The following is a 10,127-nucleotide window of genomic DNA, read 5'->3' on the forward strand; positions in this document are numbered from 1 at the left end:
TGGGCTCTCTATTCTATTCTACAGGTCTACAAGTCTGTATTTATGCCAATACCACACAGTTTTGGTTCCTGTAGCTTTGTAGTAAGTTTTATAATCAGGAAGTGTGAGTCCTCCAGCTTTTTTATTTTTCAGGATTCTTTTGATTATGCAGGGTCAAGAGATTCCACGTGAATTGCAAGATACATTTTTCTATTTCTGAAAAAAATCTCATTGGAGTTTTGATAAGAATTACACTGAATCTGTAGATAACTTTGTGTGGTACTGGCATTTTAACAATATTAAGTCTTCCAATCCAGGAACATAGCATGTATTTCCATTTATTCGTGTTTCCTTTCATCTCTTTCAGCGTGTCTTGTAGTTTTCATCATACAAGTTGTCTACCACCTTGGTTAAATTAATTCCTAAGTGTTTTATTCTTTTTCATGCAATTTTAAATAAAATTGTTGTAATTTCCTTTTCAGATTGTTCACTTAGCATATTTTTTAGAGGGGTGGGAAAGGTGGAGTGAGGGTGGAGAGAGAATCCCAAGCAGATTCCTGCTGAGCATCAAGCCCGATCCCAGGCTCGATCACAGGACCCTGAGATCATGACCTGAGCTGAAATCAAGAGTCAGACACTTAACCAAGTAAGCCACCCAGGTGCCCCTACATTGATCAATTTTTGTATGTTGAACCATCCTTGCATTCAAGGAATAAATTTTGATGCTCAGGTTGTCTAATCATTCAAATATGCTGCCAAATTCTGTTTCCTTGTGTTTTGTTGAGAATTTTTGTTTTGATGTTCATAAGGGATATTCGTCAATAATTTTCTTGTAGTTTCTTTGGTTAAAGGGTAATGCTGGCCTTTAGAATAAGTTAGGAAATGTACCCCTCACTTTTTGGAAGTCTGAGAAGGGTTGTATTAGATCTTTAAGTGCTTGGCAGAATTCACCATGAATCCATCAGGTACAGGGTCTTTCTTTGAAGATTTTTTTATTATTGATATACTCTCCTTAGGATTTTTGGTCTATGCATTTTTTCTATTTCTTCATGATTTAGTTTTGGTAGATTTTGAATTTCTAGGAATTTGTTCATTTCATATAGGTTAGTCAAGTTGTTGGCATACAGTTATTCACAGTACTCACAATCCTATTTATTTCTGTAGAATCAATTGGAATGTTCCCACTTTCATTTTTGATTTTAGTAATTTGAATCTTCTCCCCTTTTTCTTAATCCAGCTAGGTAATGGTTTATCAGTTTTGCAGACTTTTTCAAAACACCAATTTTTTTTCATTGATTTTTCCCTATTAGTTTACATATGCTCTATTTTGCTAATCTCCTCTAAAGTCTCTATTATTTCCTTCTTTTTGCTACTTTTTTGGGTTTAGTTTCTTCTTTAAATTATAAATTAGGTTGTTGAAGTACTTTGTGATAATGTATTTTATTACATTTTCTAATGTAAGCATTTATAGCTATAAATTTCCCCTTTAGCACTTCTTTTCCTGTGTCCCATAAGTTTTGGTGTTTTTTGCCTTTGTTTTCATTCATCCCTACATTTTTCTAAATGTCCTTGTGATTTCTTCTTTGACCCATTTTTAAATATTATGTTGTTAACTTTCCAGGAATTTGTAAATTTTCTGGTTTTCTTCTGTTATTAACCTCTAACGTCATCCCATTGTGGTCAAAGAAGATACTCTGCATGATGTCCATCTGTGGTATTTTGTTATGGGAGCCCTAACAAAATTATACAGATTTTAATCCCCAAAAGTGGGATGTTGCCAAAACAATATCTAAAAAAGTGGCTTTGGAACTAACTAATGACTAGAGGCTGGAAGAACTTTGAGTGCATGTTAGAAAAAGCCTACACTGTTTTGAAGAGATAACTGGCAGTTAATACGGATCTTAAAGGTGCTTCTAAGGAGGCCTCCAGTGGAAATGGGAAATGTGTTGTGCACTGGAGGAAAGGTGATCCTTGTTAAAAAGTGACAAAGAACCTGCCTGGATTGTTTTCTACTGTTCTGTGGGAGGTAGAATTTGTAAGTGATGAAATTGAATACTTAACTGAGATCTCTCTCTCTTTTTTTAAAGTAGGGTCCATGCCCAGGGTGGAGCCCAATGCGGGGCTCAAACTCACAACCCTGAGATCAAGACCTGAGCTGAGATCAAGAGTTGGATGCTTAACTAAGCCACCCAGGTGCCCCTAACCAAGAAGATTCCTAAGCAAAGTGCTGCTAAAGTGGCCCGTTCCTACTTACTACTTATGGTAAAATATCAGAGGAGAGAGATAACAGAAGATGGAGTTGTCATATGTGGAATTTAAAAAACAAAAAGAAAAAACAAAACAGAGGAGCATAGAGGAAGGGAGGGGAAAATAAGACAAAATCAGAGGGAGAAAAACCATAAGAGACTCTTAACCATCGGAAACAAACTGAGGGTTGCTGGAGGGGAGGAAGAAGAGGGATAGGGTAACTGGGTGACAGGCATTAAGGAAGGCACATGATGTAATGAGCACCATATGTTATATACAATTGATGAATCACTGAACTCTGCCTCTGAAACTAATAATACACTATATGTTAATTGAATTTAAATAAAAAAAGAAAAAAAGAAAGGAAAAGAAAGGAAAGGAAAGGAAAAGAAAAGAAAAGAAAAGAAAAGAAAAGAAAAGAAAAGAAAAAAGAAAAGAAAAGAAAGAAGATGGAGTTGTGGAGCACCTGGGTGGCTCAGTTGGTGAAGTTTCTGACTAGATTTCAGCTCAGGTCATGATCTCAGTGTTTGTGACATCAACCCCCACGTTGGGCTGTTCACTGAGCATGGAGCCAGCTTAAGATTCTCTCTCTCCATCTCCCTCTGCCCCTCCCCTAAATTTGATGATTTGGAATATTCCCAGCCCCTCCATATTACAAAAATCAAGAAATCATGTTTTGAGATAACACTAAGGGTATAGCTAAACACTCATTTGATAAAGAGAGTACAAGTGTTTGTATCCCTCAAAATTCAAATGTTGAAACCTATTCCCCAATATGATGGTATTTAGAGGTAGGGCCTTTGAAAAGTGATTAGGTCATGAGGATGGAGGCCTCATAATGGGATTAGTGCCCTTCTAAAAATGAGACCCAAAAGAGCTCCCTTTCTCCTTCCTCCGTGTAAGGATACAGGGGGAAAAAAAATCCATTAACTAGGAAGAGGGCCCTCACCAGACACCAAAACTGCTGGCACTTTGATTTGGGCTTAGTCTCTAGAACTGTGAGAAATAATGTTTTATTTATAAACCACCATATTTATAGTATTGTTACAGCAGCCTGAATGGACTAAGACAGGATGTTACTCATAGATCCAATCAGCTGTCTCAGCAGTAGCTAGGAATAGAGAGATGGGGTTATACCAGCAGAACATCACTAGCTTGGACTGAAAGGCACAGAGATGGGAAAATATAAAGGCAGGCTATCAGACTTCCGGGATACTACAGAATTGGATCTCAGAACTATCCACCTGTGAACATGTTTTATACTTCAAGAAAAGGGACGAATGACCCTGAAGGTATTCAGAGATCAGTAAGATTGCCACTGCTACTATGGGATAAGGCACAGGTCCACGGGTCAAGGCTTTGTTTCCTCTTGAAGTCTTTGTTTCCTTTGATTCTAGAGGCAGCACCACCTCCTGGTTTTCAGTAGGCGAGATTGCTGCCCAGGGCTGTAAAGGAAAGACTGCCGTCCAGGGCCTCAGGGGCAACACACTACCACCCTAGCAGGCTAAGAAGGTGGGATTATTCCCCAAGGGGCCTGGAAGACACAGCACTGAGCTAAAGAGGATTATTCTCCAGTCTTAAAATCTAGTGAAATGTTCCCTCCTAGATTTTGAACTCACATGAGACCATGACTCCTCTCTTCATTCTGATTTCTCCCTTTTGAAATGGAAATGTCTAACCAATGTCTCTTCTTCCATCATTGTATTTTGGAAGCAGATAACTTATATGGCTTTCATAGTTTCACAACTGGAGAATTTTGCCTCAGGATGAATCATACTTCAAGTCTTGCTCACATTTGATTTAGATGATACTTAGATGAGATTTGGGATTTAGAGTTGATGATGAAATTGGCCAAGACTTCTGAGGTGTTTTGATGAGGATGAATGTATTTTGCATATAAGTACATGAATTTTGGTGGCCCAGAGGGTGGACTGTTAGGGACTGGATTGTGTATTCATTCCCAATATTCATATGATGAAGTCTTAATCCTTGGTTGCTCAGAAAAAAACTGTTTTGGGAGACAGGGCTTTAAAGAGGTAATTGAGTTACAAAGAAGCCATTAGGGTGGCCCCTAATCTAATCTGATTGGTGTCCTTATAAGGAAATTTGGACACATTAAGAGACACATGTGCATACACACGAGGACATGTGTGAAAACACAGCAAGAAGGCAATTATCTGGAAGCCAAGCAGGTGCCTCAGAGGAAACAAAACCTGCTGACATTTTGATCATGGACTTCTAGCCTCCGGAACTGTAAAACAAACAAACAAAACAAAACACACACACACAACAACAACAACTGTTGTTTAAGCCACTAGTGGGTATGACATCTGATTCTGGTACTTATTTCCATTACTCCATGTTGTGCTTCTTTTCATGTGCAGTTTGTCCATTCATGTTTCTTCTTTGTGAAGTATCTGTTCAGATCCTTTGCATATCTGAAAATATCTGGATGGTTCATTTTATTTTGTATTTGTTCATGTTCTTTATATATTCTGCAAACAAGTTTTTTATAAAATGTACGTACTGTGAATATGTTCACCCAGTCTGTGTTTGCCTATTTAGATTCTTAGGTATCTTTTGATGAACAGAAATCTTAAATTTTGAAAAAGTCCTCTGTATCATTTTATGTTTCTAAGAAAATTTTGCCTTCCCCAATGTCACAAATATATCCTTATAAGGTTTTCATGTAGAAGCTTTATGATTTGGGCTCTTTCCTCTAAGTCCATGAAACACCTCAAAATGTCTATTTAGGACTAGGTAAAGGTTGAGGTCATTGTTTTCCATTTGGATGGTCTAATTTGTAAAATCATCAGTTGTTGAAGACTTTCCTTTTCTCGTTGAATTTTCTTGACTCTGGTTGAAAATCAATTGACTGTGTAATGTGTGGTCTGTATTAGGACTGTATTGTGTTCCAAGGTGTATTTGTCTATCCATATGTCAACACTACATTGCCCTGTTTATTTTAATTAGAATACATCTTGAAGTTGGATAGTGTAATGTTAAGTCCTCCAATTTTTTCAAGATTGTTTTTGCTATTCTAGATGCTGTAAATTTCCAAATTGTACAATGAGCTTGTCAATTTCCTCAAAATATCCTGCTGGGGTTTTGTTAGGGGTTACATTGAGTCCACAGATCAAGTAGAGATTGGCATCTTAATATTGAGTCTTCCAACATAGGGATGTGACATACCTTTCCATTTATTTAGGCATTTTTACATTATTCACAGCAACTTTTGTACCTTTCAGTATAAAGCTCTCATACGTATGTAATTAGATTTGTTCCTAGGTATATGACTATTTTATACTATAGATCATATTCAGTTTTCAAGTGTTCATTGTTAATCTAGAATTGTCATCATTTATCAGTTTATCATCATTCTATAACTTTTCTAAATTCACTTATTCATCCAAAACTAGTTTTGAAAATTTCATATAATTTTTATAAATACACAATTCCTTTCCCTTTTTTTCTTAATCTTTGTTTTTTATTTCTTTTTCTTGCCTATTGTACCAACAAGGGCTTCTATTGCAATGTTGAATAGAAGGATAACAATGGCCTTATACGAATGAGTTGCTTGTCATTTTTCTGTTGGTTTTCTGTAGGCAATATATTTTTTGTTTCTCAAATCCTCCATTACTCTTTTCTTTTTCTATAGAAGGGGCAAGGACAGATATCTTTGCGTCCTTTCCAATTCTGGGGAAAAGGATTTAATATTAAACCATTAAACAAGATATTAGCTGTTAGATTTTCATTGATGTCCTTATGGAACGGTAAAAATTCTCTTCTATTTTTGGTTTGCTGGGAGTTTTTCATCTTGAGTGTTTAATTTTGTCCAATTATTTTCATTACTGTCATTTCCCCTTTGTGTTAATTTGGTGAATTATATTGCTGGGATAAACCCAACTTGGTCATGCTATATCATTTTTTTCATTGTTAAGTTCTGTTTCCTACTATTTAAAGTATTTTTGCATCTGTATTCATGAGGGATATTAATCTTTTTCTTTTCTCTTATTTGTCAAGTTTTGTTACTAGAGTCATGCCAGCCTCATAAAACAACTTGAAAAGTCCTCTTTATTTCTCAAAAGAGTTTATGTAGAATTCAGTGTTATTTTTATTTAAATATAATTTAATTTTTAACTAAATACATTTTTAACTGATTTAGCAAAATTCACCAGTGAATTAATCAGGGCTTGGAATTCCTACTGTAAAGATATGTAATGACAAATTCAATACTTTAATAAGTATGGAAATGTTTTCAGACTTTTTCTTCTTGTATCATTTTTGACAAGCTATGGGTTAAAAGGCAATTTGTCCATTTCATCTGAGTAGTTGAATTTATTGGTATAAAGTTATCCATAACTGCTCTTATTACCTTTAATGTCCAACAAACTATGTAGTGATATCTTCCTTTTCATTCTTGATATTAGTAATTTGTGTTTTCTCTTTCTCACTTGATCAGGTTTTTGTTTCCTAGGCTGTCATAACAAATTACCATAAACTGAGTGGATTGAAACCACAGAGATGTATTCTCTCACATTTCTGGAAGACAGAAATAAAAAATCAAGGCTCCTTTTAAAGGCTGTAGGAGAGGATTATTCCTCCCCCTTAACAATTTCTGGTTGCTGGCCATCTTTGGCTTGAGGATGCATTACTCCAATCTCTGCCTTTGTTCTCTATGGTCTTCTTTTAAGGACACCAAGTCATTGGATTTATTATGATCTCATATCTAATTATATCTGCAAATACCCTATTTCCAAATAAGGTCACATTCTAAAGTTCAAGATGGACATGACTTTTTGGGAAATATTATTCAAGGCAGTATATTATCTTGCTAGGTATTTTTCAATTTTTACCATTTTCGAAATCTCACTTCGGATTTTGGTTTTCTGTGTTAATTTCCAACAATTGTGGATATGTTCTCAGTCAATATCACCTCTTCAAACATTTCTTCTGTACCATTCTCTTTATCTTCACCTTCAGAAACCCAATTACAAGATGCAAAGCCATTTGATTTTGCCTACAAAACTCAAATACTCTATACTTTTTATTTTCACTCCTTTTTCTTTTTTACTTTCAATTGTCCTGTCTTCCAAGTTTATTAAACCATTTACTCTATGTGTAATCCTATCATATTCAATTCTAGAATTTTTTTTATTTCCCATAATTTACATGTCTCTGCTGAAATTCCCCATCTCTTCATGCACGTTTTCCACTCTTTTTACTACTTCCTTCAGCATTTTTATCACAGTTAATCTACCTCTGATAACTGCAACATCTGGGCAATCTCCGAGTTTGCTTCTATTGACTGTTTGCTCTCTGGATCAAATTTTTTGCTCATTTGCAGGTCTTATAATTTCTTGCTATATGCTGGATATTTTCCATAAAAGAACAGTAGGTATGAAAATACCTTTGCTCTTTTGTCAGGCTCATAGAGTGGGAAGCTGAGTTAATCTAATCTGTAGTTGAAGTGGAGATGAGTTTTGCTGCTGATTTAGTTTAACTTTACCACTTGCTTCAAATATTTTCAATGAAAAGGGTTTCCTTTCAGCAGGGATTGGGATCTGAGCATTGGTGAGATCCTAGTGGAATCTTTGCGCTTTTCAGCTAAACTGCCAGGCTTCCAAACGTGGGGGGTTTCTCTCTGCACTACATTCCAACACCATATTTTAGAATTCCTGAAGTATTCTCTTTGTAGTCTACTCAGGCTTCCTGAGTAGGTGAACTCTCTCTCAAATTACCATGCCTTTTGGAGGATATAGTTGCTTATACTCACAATACCTCAGGAAGACTCTTTCTTTGTTTTAGTTCTGTTCTACGTTCTTCTTATCTTCCTAGTAAATGAGTGGTTTACTAAAATTAACAATCTGGCTGGTTGAAAAGAAGCAAGACATACATCATGGATTTATAAAGATGCTAATAAGCCAATGTTGACTGAACTTCATTTCACAGTAAGTCTATACAGGACACTGAAGAGATAAGAAAAGTTCTCTTTCTCTTTCACAAATCCACTGAACACTTATGATACATGGTACTATTCTGGCAACATACAATATAATCTAAGTAACTGGGATGGATAAAAATGGAGTTCCTAAATTATAAAAGATCTCGTTTGATTTTCTAAAATCTAAAATTAGAAGCGGATTAGTTCAGGTTCATTTCATGATGTGATTCTGTCATCTCCTAAAATCTTGTCATCAATATCCATTTAGTATAAGGAGAAAAAACTGAGTAAGAGCATTCCCATTTTTCAGAATCTTAATAAGAAAATAATGGACATCCATATCATTTACATTTCACTGGCTAAAATTCAAGTCTCATGCTCATACTTAATTGAAAGGGAAGCTGGGAAATATAGTCTTGCTGTGTATCCAGGACAAAAAAGAAATAGATACACTCAGTTTATAGAACCTGCTAATCTTGTCAGCTTCTATTTTCTATTGTCACCTTCTATTTTTAAAGATAAATGTTCAATACAAAATGTTGATTGAATTGAAAAGGAATGCCTTATCTGTTTATCCAAGCTATTGGACTGACAGTGGAGGCAAGGCATATTTTGAGGGAGGGGGTGGTTACCATCCATTACTTCAGCCACAAGTGAAAGATAAACATACATTCAAAAATCTCTTTATTTATAATCCCCTTTTGAACTTAGTATTTTCAGCCTCTGTTATGCCTAAGGGTAAAGGTTAAATGATGGGACTAAAATACAATCAAAGTAACATTTTATTTTAAAATAATTTCTTTAACGTGTTAGTATTTCTAAGCCTAATATTCTAGTACGGACCTGTAAATCTAAGTGCTTCCCTATGCCATCCTCCCCACATATAATTTATAAACTTCGATTCTATCAATTCCTCTCTCACCACACTGTGGTCCTTCACAACTTGAATTTCAACTTCCCTGATGTACAGAAGTCAGGACTGAATGCTGTTTCTCGGGTGTGGCTGCACCATAATTTTCAGAGGCATAACAGAAATTTTTCATGGGTTGTATCCAAATTTTTTTCTAGTGATGCCAGATTTCAATGAATCAGTGTTTACTGAAATAGCTCCCATGTTCACTGCTGCATGATATACGTAAACAGTATTTTATTCCATTTTGTCTTATTAGCCCCGAAGTCTTCAGAAATATTATTTACACAGTCCTGTATCTAGCAACTTATTCCTAATTAAGCTCTGGTTCCACCATATATCCATTTTCCTTTAAAAGTGCTCCTCCTTTGTACTTTAAACTTGTTCTCACCATTTTTTATTTTGGCTACAGAACCATTTCTTCTAAAATGATAAACCTTGTTAATCTTCTTCAAAGATTCTTTTGAGAACCAGGCATTGAGCACCTTCTGGATGAGTAATTTCAATTTGAATTTTATCTGGGATCTGTAAACCATCCTTTATCTGCATAGATAGGGATCCAAGTAGAAGCTATCCCATCATTTGCATGACAGAGACAGAAAACTGCTTTGAAGGATACAAGTATCACAATTATTTTGTACCTGGTTTTTTGGGGATTGATCTTGTCCTTTAGAATTTGGGTTCTACAAAGATCACACCCTGTTTAAAAGGCTTAATACCTGCCCATTTAAGACAACTTTTAGAAATAATTGTAATTTTCTACAAATAAAAATCTAAGAAGCTCTTGATTGCAGTTTGCATTACTTATATTAATCATATCTGCTGTTATGCACAAACTTCTCAGCCTTATGTATGAACACTAACCCTTGTTTTAGGTAAAACACAACTGAAGTAAATCTGCCTATAGCTACTTCTCTCATGCATTAGTGATTAAAATCTCATTTCAGAGACTAAGCTTCATGAAACTACTGCAAGCATGTGTGACAGGCCACTTGGCATAATATTTGGCCTTGTGGCAGGAATCAAGTACATACCTACAGAATCACT

This window comes from Ursus americanus, chromosome 12 (genome assembly GCF_024610735.1).
Source record: "Ursus americanus isolate L20-20 chromosome 12, mUrsAme1.1.p, whole genome shotgun sequence".
Lineage (NCBI taxonomy): Eukaryota > Metazoa > Chordata > Mammalia > Carnivora > Ursidae > Ursus > Ursus americanus.